The sequence below is a fragment of the Hemicordylus capensis genome, chromosome 6, assembly GCF_027244095.1.
Source record: "Hemicordylus capensis ecotype Gifberg chromosome 6, rHemCap1.1.pri, whole genome shotgun sequence".
NCBI lineage: Eukaryota > Metazoa > Chordata > Lepidosauria > Squamata > Cordylidae > Hemicordylus > Hemicordylus capensis.
The window spans coordinates 46,356,253-46,372,540 of record NC_069662.1 but is presented as its reverse complement, the minus strand read 5'-3'; the positions used below and the strand labels follow the sequence as shown (position 1 = coordinate 46,372,540).

Sequence of the window (16,288 nt, the reverse complement as noted above, 5' to 3'; positions counted from 1 at the left end):
CAAAACCTGGGCCTTAACACAGTTTGGCTTAGGATCAGTGTTATTTTAAGCACACGTGCTTTGTAAACTGTGTTCTTTTTAAAAAGTGTAAATAGCAACCAGATTGGCCCCCTGTTAACTGGGACTGAGGGGAGATGGGGAACTTTAAAACAGTCCCATTTCCCATCACAGTCCCAGTCAGCCCTGTGGCTGTTCTTTGCCAAAGAAAAGAAGCTTCCTTTGGGTGCCAATGAAAGGTTTCCCCCCAGAGCAAATAGCAGCCATGGAGTGGGGACTGACTCATGTTGGGAATGTGACTGACACATGTTGGGAATGTGACTGACACATGTTGGGAATGTGATGGGGCGGGGATAGAATTATGCACCCCCCTGCCATGGTCCCCAATCTTGCTGCTATTTACACTTTTTAAAAATGCAAATACTTGCAAAGCACATCCTTAGCAATGTCTAGTTTGACCCTCATTTTCATGTTTTCTAATGTAACATCTGACAAAAATTGTGCTATTGTGCATTGATGAATAGCAATGATCATTCTAATGGAACAGTATTAACTTAGTGACCTATATGGGATGGTGGGTACTTCTGTAGGTCTGGAACACGTGTACTCTTTTTACTTAGTCTGAATTTGAGAGGTAGCAATGGCACTTTGTAATCTGTTAATCTAAATTTTTCATACTGAACAGATGCTACTTGGGCTTCATTTGCAGGCTGCAGTTGAGGGAAAGAAAGGCTACAAAGTACAACTGAGGGGGGAAAGGCAAGCTCCCATTTATTTTAACTAAAGAGGGAGTTCAAAAGGATGATGATGCTTGTGGTGTTTGATGATTGGGTCTTCCATCCACATGGGACAAGTAGAAAAAATTGTCTCACTTCAACTGGATATGTACTATTTTAAAACATTGCAACACGGTGCTTGCCCTTACACAAATTCCCATATTTTATTCCCCAGGCTGGAAAAGATTTTTTAGATTTCAAGAATCTACGACCAAATTAGCCAGTTCCCCTCAGGACCAGAAAACCAATCTCAGTTCTGAAGTGTTAACTGTGTTTGAGATTCACCCCCGGGACCTTGCATTAGCAATGATCTACAAAGTGATTTAGGAACCAGAAATATACACCAGTGCGGATGCCTCTGATCAGATGCTGATATATATCATGTTTATACTCCAGTTAATTTTGCTCTTGTTTGGTGTTCTTCTGATATTGTAAAAGTGAAAAGCATGTAATGGATGGGACCACCACCCTCTGTGATTTCTCCCCACCCCCACCGCCATAAATTCGTGATGCAGTCTCCCACTTATCTGTAGTCATCTCAATTCATTTTGTGGACTTATTCTTGTCCCATGACCACTGAGGCCAATGCTGGCTTCAAAGTTGTTGTTTGGGGGGGAGGTGGGCATTGGTCAATATATCCTCAGTGGGCCCCCTGTCACCCACTAACTCTTCCTCTCCCTTTTGGGCCCAATTCTACCTGGGGGGGGAGGGTGAGGTGGCTGCTGCTGCTGGCTGCTGCCCCCCCTGCCCAGTTTCTCTTCCTCAGCTGCATGCCAAGACCAAAAGCCAGTTTTGAGGCAACTACTGTGCAAATGGCTGACTGACTTTGTTCTGAAGCCCAAAGAGCATTGTGCTTTTGGCAAGCCAGTGATTTGAAGCGTTTGTCATAAAAGCAGATGGCAGTTTGGAATGCCTTTGCAAACCATCCTGTAGTCAGTTGAGTTGTGGTATGCTGAATTATGATCTGTGCTTGTGAAGAATGCTTTTTAGACACCTGGTTTGCTGTAAGCATTGTGACCCCTCCCACCAAGCTTGGAAGTTGGATGATTTGCTCTACTTGGATTCATTCTCTGTAGAAGACTAGCAAGTTGAAACACATCTAGTAATTGAAGGGGGTATTTTGTACAAACACGTTGATGATGGGAATTGTAAACTGGTAACTTTTATCTGTGTGTATTCATAAAATGATAAACGTCTGCATTATTAGTTCTTCATCAGCAGAGCTTCAAGTTGACAACCTTAAGTTGACAATTCTGTCTTAACAACTAATATTTTACCACACTGTATTTTAATAAATATTTTGTATTTTAAGGATGTTTTAATAGTATGCTGACTTCTAATAAACCAGTTTGTACCCTAACTTCTAAATGTAGGGCTAAAAAGAAAAGCATCTGGCCACATCCAGTGGTGTTATATGATGAATCACCCCTGGGAGATATTCCTGGATATTATGGATTGGGCAGGCATAGGGCAGGAAAGAAGTAACTGACTGGCTAAGACTGGGAAGAGTGAGAGATCGCATGGATCGGAAGATACTGCTTAAAGGTTGCTGAATTACTGGTGGTGGTGGGGCTCTGTGTTGGAGTGGGGGAGTGGGTCTGGGTTCTTTGCTTCTATGATCTTTGCATCAGCTGCCGTGAAAGCTCATTGTCACACTGCACTGGTTTTAATTCCATTGTGCTTCAGATTGCACAAGATCCTGCAGGTGTGTCCTGCAGCAAAGTCTGAGCAGGTTTATTGCAGTTTTAAAACATTACACTGGTCTGTATTAAATAGCACCTTCCTGCATAAATTTGTAGTGCAGGTATGCCCTCAAATGTTGGGGTCCATTTGAAACCCTGAAGTCTTAATTGGGGTATGTTGAGATTACAGATAGGCTATGGAATTAATACAGCATCTCATAGGACTGAGTTGTATGGTCCCAATAACTGTGCATTGATGCCAGATTCAAGCACATCCCTATGTCCTATCTATCTAGGTACAGTGACAGCCCCAGTGGTCTTGCCCCCGCCTAAGTGTGAGTGGGTTCTTTGCCCAGAAATCCCAGATGTGTTGGAGCTAGAAAGAAAATAGAATTTGACATCCTTGCAAGGACTTGTGGACCTTAGGGGCTTGACAGAACTTTAGACATCTGTGCAAGCCTACTACAATATCTGGTGGGAGTAAAGGATTCAGAAGGAGGGCTTCACTTGTAAAGTGGCAAAGTCAGGTTTGGAAATACCTTTATTCAAGAATGATCAAAGCAACTTTAAGTAATTGAAGGAGCAGAAAATGCTATTAAAATTAATGCAAGATTCTATATTAAGGAAAGAAAATATTTTCATTTGTCTCTTGGTATGTTGACATTAATTTGAAAGATAATCTTATTTTTCTTGATCTGCGACAGTATCCTGAAAGTGCTTCAGGATAAAAGCTTGGTGTTTATGGAAGTGGATTTTGTTCAACAGACTGGACCTTGGAGGAAGTTACTCGCCCATGCTCATCCACTTCCTCAATTATTGTTTTAACGACTCTTGTTTTCTTCGAATCTAAAGGAGAAACAAACAGAAGAGAGCAAGTAATTGAAACAGTAGACGGCAAAAGTGCTTGTGCAAGAAGCTTCTAAAATAAAAAAACCCATATTTTATCCTTGGAACAGCAAAGTAAGGTTCTCTATCTAAAATTGTCATCTTAGTATCTCTTCTGGCATAATATTTCGTGCTTTGGGTGTAACTTTTTTGGCGATCTTTTATACAAATGAAAGAGTTATCTTGAAATCAATTATGTATGTGATTTTAAAAAAATGTGGAATTAGTCATCCAGCCCAAGAGTGCATCTGCACAGGAAGCTTTTGGTACCCCTAGCTCATTCTTTAATGCACAACTGCAAATGTGGGAAGAAGGACTAAGAAGATATGATGTGATGTTTTTCATGCAACCAACTAATAATCCCATTTGTGGATTGCAACAACCATGTACACTATGGGATTCACCACATGGATTTAAGCAGAGTTGACTGAATATACACAAAGAGGTGGGAGTGTGAAGAATAAGACTCCATGCTTCAGTGCCCTGGAATTCTGTTCGTAGGACTATCCATGGAAAACATATACACCTAATAAACAGATAGATAGATAACTACTGTACTTCTAATGTAACTCTTCCATTCATTAAGATAATAGAAGAAAAAAATCTTATGCTAGAATCAGCTTTATATGTGATTAATAACATAACATAAAAAAACCCGGCCCATGTTTACCTTTGTCTTTGGATGTTAAATCAGATTGTGCTGCTGCAGTTCCTCTAGAACCAGATTCTGTGCCAGATCCAGTGCCTCTAGCACTAGATCCCGAGGCTCTTAATCCTGAACCTGTTCCAGATCCCAGATTTCTTGATCCTTGATTTCTGCTCCCTCCATATCCAGAATCACTATAATATGTAATAGGTTTATTTTTGTTATTGTTGTTTAATTATATTTCCATCATACCCTTGTGACCTACATAAAACGGGGCTTGCTCAAGTTGTCCACCTACTATCTAAATCAGTATTGAAATAGGGGCTGACATCCTGATTAATGCTATGCTTGTGCAAGGACATTGCTAACTAGTTGTGCTAAGTCTGTAGCTTGCATTCCAGACTAGTGTTGTGCAACAAGGTGTGCAAGCTGTGGCATGCTTCTTACGTTTTGCGGGAACTTTTTCACAATAGAGCAAGTGCACAATTCCAAACATTCTTTTGATCCAGTGCAACTATTTCATCTTCTTGCATTAGCACAACTTTGTTCGTTGAACAAGCAGACATTCGTCAAGATATTAACCAGCGAATTTTAAGGAAATGTTTAACTGTGTAGAGAGAATTGCGGAAATTCATATTTATCTAGCTTGGAATATGATTTTTTTTTTAAAAAAAAAAAAAGCTCAGCAGCATTATTAATCAAGAGACATCTCCCTGAAGATTCTTCTCAAGCTTGGAATGCTCATTATGCCTGAAATGCAGGAGGCCTGGGATATATAGTTTCCAAGGCACCATATTCATACTAAGGTGCCTTGGAAAACCACATTTCCCAGGGAGCCTGATGACTGGGATGCTTCTATGTAGCATTAAAAGTTCCAGGAAAGGAGGAATGGAGGTTCTGCAAGGATTTCTACAATGAGACCAGTCCTTACCCACCAACAGATCTAGTAGTTGCAAGGGATGTGGGTAGCTGAGCATTGTAAAGGGGCTTGTGGATAAGTGCTGAGTGGAATCGTTTAGACCCTGTCACACTACTTATAATGTCATTAGGATTGTGATGGGAATCTGAATTTTGGGTTTGGGTTTGGAAAAAAAATGAGAATGCTTGGTTTTATTTTTTAAAATTTGGTTTTCTGAGCCCAATTTTGAGTTGAACCAAGAGAGATTCACCATCACTAGTTCTTACATGCAGTGCTTACATGCAGAGACTGGACATACAGAGCCAACTGGTAGTCTGACAAGTGGTCCATTATCATTGGCAGTAGACTTTCTAGCACAGGTTTCCAGGCTCACAGGCAGAGGTTTCTCCTAGCCTTGCTGTCTGAGTTCTCTGTAGGCGACCAACTGGAACATCAAGTTTAGGGAACTGGAAAATGTGTACACTTATCGGTACAGATGAACCCTGGTATCCGCGGTGGTTTTGTTCTGTGCTACAGCCATGGATAATAGAACCATGGATACCAAGTCATTGAGGCTATTCACACATTGGTAGAAAATTGGGCTAGCCTCCACTAGCCCGATTTTCTACAATTGTGTGAACCACAAGCCTGGTGGTTCTTAAGCGGGTCACCCGCTTAAGTAGACTGGTGCTTAAACCAGGTTTGCGGAGCGAGCGCTTCACAAACCCGGTTTTTGCAATTGTGTGTTGCCACAGCACAGCTTCATGCCGTGGCAACTCATGAGTAGACCCCTGACCAGGAGGCTCAAAAGCAGCCTCTCGGCTCGGGGGTCTCTCCAGCATGCGCGCAGGGCATGCTGGAGCTTCCGGGGGCCACGCAGCCCCCTAACTCCCCAGCCCCTGCTGGCTCCGTGACAGAGCCAGCAGTTGTGTGGGCGGCCGCTGTGGCTGCCCGGAGCAGACTGACTGCTCATCTGTGGGGAGAGCAGGCTATGTCCGCTCTCCCCGCAAACCCTCCCCAGGCGGCTCCCACTAATAGTGGGAACCGCCTCACTGAGTCCATGAGACTTGTGTGGGTTTATGTTCCTGGAGGCTCCAAAAAGGAGGGGAAATGGTGACAAAGGGCCCTGAAAACTGAAAAAAAGTGTTCTACTATGCTCCCTGGGTCTCCAAGGTGTCTACCAATGCCCCCCGCAAGTCCCAAATCCAGCATTTGGGTTAGGGTTAGGGTTTGGGGAAAAACACCCCACATTAAAAAAAATAAATCAAACAAATGAGCCACAAAATCGCTCCTCTCCTCAAAATGGTGGTTGTAAATTACTTTGGAGGTCGTTCCAGCCATCCTGAATCCACAGATTTGCAGAATTAATGCTTTGTAAACCTTGCCCCCCTCCCCCCCGCATATGCCAAGGTTGGATGTCAATTATCCGACCATGGATTCGTGAATGGTGGGATTCACCTGTATACATTCTAAAGTTTTTCACGAGAAGATTTTCTCACAAGAAAGACAGTACTGCATAGGAAGGCCCTTTGAGATTAATCAAAAGTTAAAGCTATAACTGAGGTACGGAACCATATATGCTATTTTCATGGTTTGAAGCATGCTGAGTCACTTTGGTTCACAAAACTCTTGTTTAACATTCAAGATTAAATCATGATTCTGTTTCCTGCTGTTGGCTTTCAAATTAACAGTCATCAGAGTCAAACTAGTTATGACATCTGTCCATCTTTCTATTTGCTCCTTTGTGAGGGATTGTTCCGTGCCTATTTTGCACAGCAGTGGACAACATATTTTTTATTAACATGGACACATTTTGGGTAGAAGATGGTCACACAAGGCTGATGGATAATGTTACAGAGAAACAATAGACTCTTTCCAGTTGTAGCTGTGTCAGAGCTGATGTGGATTGTGGACGTTTACATGGAAGAACATGCCTGTTCAAAATGTCATAGGACACCCCAGTGGACAATCACAACTACACTCACGTGCTTTTCCTATAGAGCATCTGGTCTGCAAGTGGCTTACTCTTTGCACTACTGTAGACAACTGTGTTTAGATAAAACACCGCGAGCTTTCTTATGGCAAATTTGGACTGTGAAGTGTACTCCTTCTTTGCCTGATAGTTCTTTTTGTTTCTTACCTTGCTTCTCCATCAATTAGACGCCGATAGGTTTCAATTTCATTCTCCAGGCGTATCTTGATGTCCATGAGTTGACTGTAGTCTGCATTCTGGCACTCCATGTCCTCCCTGATCTGTTGCACTTGGATTTCCATATTACTAATCAACTCTTGCATTTGCAAGAGCTGGGCACAGTAGCGACCTTCTGTCTCTGCCAGAGTGGCTTCAAGTGATTGTTGCTGATGAAGAAAAGCGCGCAATGCAATCTTAACCTAGGACTTATTTTACACTTGTAAAATTTCAAAGATTGTTATTCTAGAGTGTCCTGGGAGCTGCTGCCAGTGTGTAGAAGACAATACTGAGCTCAATGGACCAATGATCTGACATTATATAAGGCACCTTTTTATATTCCTATAGCATGAGTGTCTGGAGATTTTGGCTAGGATTCAAAGAACTGCTTTAGATATGGCTGAGAGCTTGGGCATATTGAGCTTAGCCATTGAGACTTTTGACTCCCCTCGCCCTTTGCACAATCAACTCTCGTATTTTGTCATAAACTGTTTTTGAAAGCCTCTTTAGTTTCAGAAGTGGTTTGCTATGTGGCGTGATGGGCTAAGTTCTGACTGAAAAACGGAAGCCTAGTCGTGGTTGGGTGCAGAAAACTAGCTGTGCTGTTCTTTGGATCCTAGGCTCTGTATTTGTAAATGCTTTATTTCTAACATGTTATCTGTCCTAGGTCTCTGGATGGGGTGGGTGGTGTGGGGGACTTCAAACCAAATGAATTTAAGACATGATTTATATTATGTAACTAGATAAAAAATTACTAGTTACTCCTGTAACTAGATAAAAGACATTCTGTTTGCAATCATTTTGTATCACTGAAAAAGGGAAACCTTAAGAGTTAAATTGGGTACATGAGATTTTTCCCTATTCGGAGAAAGCAAGCTGCCTGATAATAAGACAGCCCAGTGGTCTATCTGAAATATTCAATGTCAACTCTGTGTGGCAGCTTCTAATGAGAGACAAATCAAGAGTGTCTGATCATTTCCAGGAACTGTTGATTCTTTCAGCTAGCTTCAGCCTTCCTTTCTACCCCTTGAATGTGTAAATAAATTAGGAAGGAAATTCAGGGGTTGCTATCCAATTAGCGGGGGGAGGACTTTAGAAGTACAGGGTATTGTAATTTAGAAAACTGCATATAGTAATCATGAACATCTGATTAAAATACTCTACACTGTGAGTCATAATATCAAGCTGTATATTGGAGGAAGAGGTATGTGCTAATTTTTCAAAAGTATTTTATCAAGCAGAGATCTCTGGACATACCAAAGCAAGTTGAGATTTCTGGTCTATCTCCAAAGTTTGAAGAGTGCGTATCAGGTCTGTAATCTCGCTCTTGTTGGTGCTTGTCTCCTTGGCACTTACACTGATCATCATGTTTAATTCTTTACTCTGCAATAATACAATACGAATTTTAAAACTGAAATAAGATGTTGGATTGTCAAAAGTAATTATATTATATTATATTTAAAAGACCCAAATTTGATGCTAGGCATGGTACATTGCCACGTACTGTCTATGTCTTTATATATGGTTGCATTTTACCTTTTCATTGAACCATTTTTCAGCATCTTTGTGATTTTGGTCTGCTAAAGCCTCGTACTCTGATCTCATCTTGTTCAAAAGTCTGGTTAGGTCAATTCCCGGGGCAGCATTGATTTCAACATTGACATCCCCAGAGGCTGCACCTTGCAGACCTTTGACTTCCTACACAAAGAAGTATGGGGGAGGGAGACAAAAAAGGAAGGCAATTTCAATTTTTACAGAGAACATTTAAATAAGTTTATATATGTTCTGCATACATATTGGGGCATCATATTGACTATAAATTTTCAGATGTTAATATTTCTGCAGCCTTAGAAATATCAGCTGACATCCTGACTAAACCAGTGCTAGGAACATGCACCCATGCCGCAGAAGACTTCCAGAATACCACAGCCCAGAGTGTGCAGAGCGGGGAGCATTTTTGTTGATCTCTGCCCCTCCCAGGAATGCCCTATGCCACCTGGAAATATGTCCCTGAGGGCTGTGAAACCCTATTTCTGTACACAATTTTCTGTATTTGCGAAAAAGTGCTCTTGTACAACAGCACAGGTGTTGTTGTTGTTGCCCAAAGTGATGTGAGCAGTGATGAACCATTTGTTGTACATTGTAGGACTTGTCAGCCAGTAAATACACCATACTGTTGGGATTTTACCATGGACATTGTCTCAGTTCTCTGTGCAGGGCATGCTTGTCTGTGTTTGAATGTGTCAAATGTACTGACTTGCAGGTGGAGCCATAGTTTGTTTGCTTCTCACTTGCTGTCCCGAATTCACACTGAGAGGTTCTCCTTCTCTCTGCCTGAGAGTCTGTTAGTCTGTTTATTGTTTCCGTAGCCTATGTTTTAGTTAGTAATAAATATCAGACTCTTGCTTCCCAGTTAGTTACTTCCTGTACAATTACTTCTAGAGAAGTAATTTCTCTGAAACTCATACTCCCAGAATAAATAGAATGAGAATCAAAGTTTGAGTGTGATGATCTGTACGATCAATCTGTTGGGAATGATTTGTTTCTAATTTCTTATATACAATCTGCAACTCTTTCCCAAAGTCCTGCTTCTCTTCTAGAGAATCTGCATTTTGTCAGCAAACTGCAGTACATGGGGAAATGTGTTGTGTGCATGTACACTTATTAACACATTATGTCCAGCACATGTAGAGCAGTCCCCTTCCTATCTGTAATTAGAGTGGTCTGTACCCAGGTTCACTTTTAAAATGAACATAAGTCACTCACACATAACATGTACATATGGACATCTCTATGTATAAGCAATGTAATGTCTGAATAGGGCTAGTGTTGCAGTTGTATAGAAGTTTAAGAGATTTCAAATCCCCAGCAGCACTTCAAATTCCCACCAGAAGTTCACTCCTTGGAAGGATGTGCCAGAGCCTGCCTGCTGTATAAATCACTTTGCCTCAAACCTGCATGGAGGTTATTTTAATGTACAGTTTTGAACATCAGTTGCTACTACTGCTGCTACTTGATAATTATATTTCCTTTCAGTTCTTTTTTCATTTGGTCGAATGCATCGCTGCCACTTTGGGTGGTGGTAATCCCCTATTTTTTTCATTCTCTTTAATCTTCAAATAATTGGAAGAAGAAAAAATTTACTTTGAACTTCCAGGAATTGCCTAAAATGCATAGGCTGGTCTGTGAGAAGTGGTTAGTCCCAATTTGTGGTGGGGGAGTTTTGGTTGATGATTTTGGATCCCTTCCTTAAAAATAAAATAAAATTCAAACATACAGATGAAATTGTTAAATCAATTAAAATAGAACATATGGTTCTCTTCACCACGCGGCCCCATTTGGAGCCGAAATGGGGCCGCGCAGCCCCCTTTGGAAGGGAGACCATGTCCCTGTGTCTGACGTCAGATGCGGGGGCATGGCTAGCTGGGCACATCTGATGTCAGATATGGGAGGCGGGGCCAGGGGGCCATGGTAGTGGCCGCACACTGGACGCTGCCAGCCTGGCTCCGCTCCTGGGCTGCTAGATAATAAGGCTCTCCACACAAGCAGTGTGGAGAGCCTAAAGGGGTTTTGTGGGGAGAGCGGGCTTGACCCACATTCCCCCCACACAAGCAGGAAGCCCTCCCTTGGTGGCCGGATCGGCCACCCACACGATTACTGACTCCATCACGGAGCTGGTTGGGGTCGTGGGGTTCAGGGGGGCCTGTTGAAGCCTCCCGGTGAGGGAGCTACTCATGAGTCACCGCTGTGACGCATGACCAGGAAAACGGGGTTAATGGAGTGCTCACTCTGCTAACCTCGTTTAAATGGGGGGGATTAAGTGGGTTTGCTGCTGGGAGCCGCATGGCTCCCGCTAGTTCACATGCACAGTGGAAACCGGGCTGGGCTCCCTTAGCTCGGTTTCCACTGTGCTTAAGAAGAGCCTCAATCAATTTCAAATTTTAAACAATTGAATCTGTTGCTTTTAAAATAAAAATAATCAACTATTTAATCATGTTGGCCAACTTCCTGACTAACACAGCATGCCTGCAGCAAAGGAACTGCATGTGCAGTGACTGCATTTAGTCTGCAGTGCAGCCACCACATACTTCCTTTGCTACATGTGCACTGTGTTAACCAGTTAATCAGTGCACTGCTTTAATCAGTATCCACAGCAGTAGACTGTATTATAGGACTAGATTAGCAATTATGGAAGTTTTGGCCATATAATTTACTTCTTGATAACAGCACTTTTTAGAGAGGAAGGGGTAGTGAGAACAGGTTCAAGAAATAATAGACTTGATGGGAGGAGTGGCATAGCCAATTCCCTCTCTTTACTCCATGCCTTTGCATGAGAGGGAAAATGTATGAGGAATGCTATGCTGATGGAGCACTGGATTTTGCTACATCAATATAGCCTTGTTTTATCCTGCAGAGTATGTTGCAGCCTCTTATAGAGCACTAAATAGCCCTTGGTAATATTGTAAAGAAATAGTTGTGCTCACTGAAGCAGTGTTATTGTAATTAGCATAACACTGGACATGTCTTTAACTGAACAACATTTCATGAAATCTCGAGTTCATTCCTGCTTCAGGTCCTGCTGCCGTCTGAAGTATAGTGATTGGATCTGAAAGACATGGTTTTTTCTCTGGTGGCTGCAGCATAAAACGTAGAGGCAGGGGTGGAGCCACTATTGAGAGGATGAGTTCAAAGAACCTGGGCCACACCTCACACCCCAGACACATCCCCCATGTCTGACATGAGATATAGGGGGCATGATTTAGCTTCCAAATGGGGCCCCACAGGCCCATTTTTGATCTAAATTGGCCAGCGCTGCATTCACAGCATGGCTGGAGTAACTCTCTCTGCCCTTTAAAGGCAGGGAGAGCTGCTCCTGGCCACAGTGCAAATGTAGCACTGGTTGCTTTAAATCCCAAATGGGGCAACGGGGCCCATTGCCCCGTTTGGGAGTTAAACCGCACCCCTGCATCTGAAGTCAGACGTGGCTAAATGCTCCCTGCAGCTGATGTCAGACGCAGGGGGCAGGGCTAGGGGGGCTGCTGCAGTGGCAAAACCCAGGCCACCATTGGCCTCCCTTCACTCCTGGTTAGAGGTATTGAAATACCCCTGCCAAGGAACTGCACCTAGCCCCATTGCTATTTGCCTTTTGACTAGTAGCCAAGATCTATATTTTCTGGCAACTATTTCCCTCCCTAGCATCTCCAAGATAGGTCTGAGATTGATAGCTCCTGCCTGTAACCCTGGAGAAGCTGCTGCCAGTCTGTTTAGACAGTACTGATGGTCCAACTCAGTATAAGGCAGCTTCCTATGTTCCTAAGTATGGTGGTTGAAATGGAATTCTGATTGCTACCGCTTGAACTGAATTTTTTATTATGTTTTTTAAAGTGCAATTTTAACTTGTTAATTTCGGGTTTATTGTTTAATATTTGCTTTCTTCCATGAATATTTTTGGAGGAAGGCAGGATGGTGAAATAAACAAATGCTGGCTGACATCCTATCAAAGTGTGTGTGTGTTTGCTTTCAGCCCCTGAGGGCAGACAGCACTAGTCCCAGCATTACTCCCCAGGTTTCTAGCATGCAGGCTGTTGTGGAAGAAGTCTAGGAGTCTGGAGCACTCCTTGCACTCTGGAGCTGCTCTGCATGATCAGAAAAACATAACTGAAGGACCTCTAGCCCTCTTCCACAACATCACATGTGCTAAAGGACCCGGGGTGTAGCATGGAGGCTGGTGCTGGGGGCTAGTGCCGCATGCCTGCAAGGGTTCAGAGCTCATGCGCTTCATTAGTCAGGATGTCTAACTTTACATTGGCTGATCTATTATTTTGCTTAAAAAGCTGTCCTTACCTCGTCATGGTTTTTCTTGAGAAAAGCCAACTCTTCAATCAGGCTTTCAATCTGCATTTCTAGGTCGCTCTTGGACAAAGTCAGTTCATCAAGTACTTTACGCAGACCATTGATGTCTGCCTCAACACTCTGACGGAGGCACAGCTCGTTTTCATATCTTTAAAAGAACATTTAAAAGTGCTTAATTCTCTCATTGATACAGAATGATTCATTCATTCATTCATTCATTCATTCATTCATTCGTTCATTCTATTTCCCTTCCAAAAATGGCTTAGGGCTTTACAAGTGTTGGAAGTTAAGGACTTTGCGCTGTCTCTTGTCTCAAAGACAGTGGAGGACAGACTAGTGAGTCAGAGGGCTAGAGGGTCAAGACATTGGTCATCCCTTCTCTACTGCTCTGACACTATCTCTTTGGAATGTAGATTGCTAAGCTTAGGGAGTTCCTTCCTTCCAGCCACTTCCCTCCTCTCTCTCTTCTTTTCCTGTTCCTTCTACCTTGCAAGCTCCTCTCCCTGCACCATATGTGCAGAGAAGATGCTGAATCCATCTGCATCCAGTTAGCTAGATAGAGATCCTAACTCCTCACTTTCCTATCTAGAATGGAGTTCTCTAATAAATGCCTTATATATTGATTTGAAACTATGAACTGGCTCCAAGTTACTTTACTCTCAGCATACACGCATGCCTAACTAAATCCGCTGTGTTGTGCCTCTGTGCACTCTGCTATAATTGAAAAAGAGTTTCTCTACCAGAGAGAATTCCCAACAACAAGCACCTCACTTTATGTTTCTAGAGATTGCCATTGTGTGAAAATTCTGGGATCCTTTGTTGTCTTGCTTGCTTTTGTCAATATTTACAAGCTAAATTAAACTAAATCTGCTTGGGAGACTTACTTCATTTTGAAGTCATCTGCAGCCAGTCTGGCATTGTCTATTTGCAGGATCATGCTGGCATTGTTAACACTTGCTGAGATGATCTGGATGGGAGAAAAACAGAAACAAGAAAGGAGGCTAACACATAAAATATGTTGCTAGATTCATTAGGATTCCACACCTTTTACAAATATAACTAAAATTGGCTGGGGCGGGTGGTGGAAGCAGTGCTTGAAATCTATCCTCTTATGCCAAACAATTGTCTTGGTAGAATACTGAATTTTGCTGCTGTACTTTGTATATTTACTGCAGTGTAAGACTCAGACTAGATGTTAGTAGGGAATGTGCACTTGCCACTGAAAATGGCACCTATTCCAGCCTTTATACCTGAGATCTTTTGAAAAGCAAAACCAAAGACTGAACCTGGGATCATCTGTATGCAAAGCATGCACTCTGTCACTGAGCTATGACCTATCCCCAAGTGGATTTGGATGCTCCTTCAGGTTTTCAGTGCAAATATTCTAAAACCAGATGCATTTGAATAGCCCCCTCCCCCCTTATATGGCATGCAAGGCCTACAGATTAACAAAATCATGACAACCACTTTACTTCCAGAGAAAATTTTTCTAGAACATACCATTGACTAAAGCGGGAGATCTGTCAGGCCACAGGGATAGCCCCGTGGCTAGAAAGAGCTTGACAAGCAAAATACATGTGAGTTGACCCTGATGCCATTTTAAAAAAAATGATTAAAAAGTAGCTTTTGGAGAGAATTTAGAGTGGAAAAGTGGGAGGGGGTACCTAACTTCTTTCTTTCTTACTCTGTGCTACAATTCTTCCTGCCCCACACCATGTTTCCTTTTTAAATTTTTAAATCAGATTTGTTTAATTTTTCCCCCCACCTAATATTTTAATTGTGTCTTTTTTACTGTCTTGTGTTAAAAAAATTTTTATTTTTTTTTGCTGTAAACCGCCTTGAGATTGCTTTAATGAAAGGTGGTATATACATTTAACAATAAATAAATAAATAAATTTTAAATATTATTTAATGCAAAATTAATAATGTATGTGTATTATTTAATGGAAATGCATTTCTCATTTGATACAGTATGCCAGATATGTGTGCCTGTTGGAGTGGGGATATGGATGGCATATTGAGATGGGATCACAAAATATCTAGATTCTAGGTTTTAAAAGGAGTTAGGTATATCTTCTGCTAAAGAAGATTGCTGACTACATTGATAAGGGGTCTATGCTAACTCACCTTATTTCGAAGATCATCAATGATGGTGTGATATTTACTGTAGTCACGGAGTCCTCCATCAGTGTTTGGGGCAGATTTCTCATACCAGTTTCTGATTTTTTGCTCAAGGTCGCTGTTTGCCTCCTCCAGCGCATGCACTTTAGCCAAGTAAGAGGCCAAACGGTCATTCAGGTTCTGCATGGTTTCTTTTCCGCCACCAGAGAGAAGTCCACCATCACTCCCAGCAGTACCAGAACCATAGATATGAAAGCAGCCACCACTGCCACCTCCAATGCCCCCCCATCCTGAACCAGCACCCCAAGCTGTACTACTTCCAAAGGTTCCTACACTGGACCCTCCACCCAAGCCATATAATCCCCCGCTAGAAAGCTTTATAGATGCCCCACCACTGCAAGAGGAGGAAACCTGTCTATATCCATGGCCAAAGTGAGACATGATCTCAAGGCAGAGTTTCAAGCTGGTGCGCAAAAGTAGAATTGTCACCCAAGAAGAGTGTGAACTTGTTAGATCGTCTCTGACTTTTATATGTCTATTTTGGAAGGGTGTGTTCATTCTTTGGGACATATTTTCTTAACTGCATTGTTTGCTTTGCCAATTTATCATTTCTAACCTGCGTGACTGATGTATATTAATAACCAGAGCTGGTATTCCCTCTTGTTCATTTCCCCTTGGGCTATTTTGTGATTTTCCCCCCCTTCAAGATGGAGAATGGGTGGATTTGACCAGGCCAAAACTTTCATTATCATTTCAGCACGGTTGAGTAATTCATCCCTTCCACTTCCCGCCACCATTTGTTTTTTTTAGCCTATCATTATAAACATATTTCATTGCATTCCTACTCTTCCACACTCGGACTTGCAACACACACTCTTTTGTGACAAAAGGGTGTGCAAACTGCTTTTAAGGATGATTCCCTTTCATTGTTATTTTTTCACGCTGGGTGGTGCAAAGAGCTATGTGGTTTATATAGTCTTCGCGAAAGTATCTTTGCATTGTTCCTGCTGTCACTTTTTATCTTGTGGAAGCTTTATTTTCATAATATTTCTTTAAGCTCTTTGCTATAACACCAAACATCAATCTAATGAGATGTAAGTTTTACTTCCTGAACCTTTTATTGCTTTCCTATTGTCAGGGATCTAGCCAATGAAAGGTATTACAACAACCAGCTTAATGAAATTTGGAACACTTAGGAAATTTAAACCATGCTTTAGAAATTAAGAAACAGAGAGCAAGTGA

General features: G+C 42.1%; 1 long non-coding RNA gene and 1 pseudogene across 9 annotated transcripts in view; one reads left to right on the top strand and one right to left on the bottom strand.

The window, feature by feature from the left end:
* Nucleotides 1-16,288, top strand: part of LOC128329163 (uncharacterized) — a 199,736-nt gene that overhangs the window by 76,625 nt on the left and 106,823 nt on the right. The gene's annotated exons all lie outside the window — the stretch shown is intronic.
* Nucleotides 7,021-15,632, bottom strand: LOC128329158 (keratin, type I cytoskeletal 10-like; annotated as a pseudogene).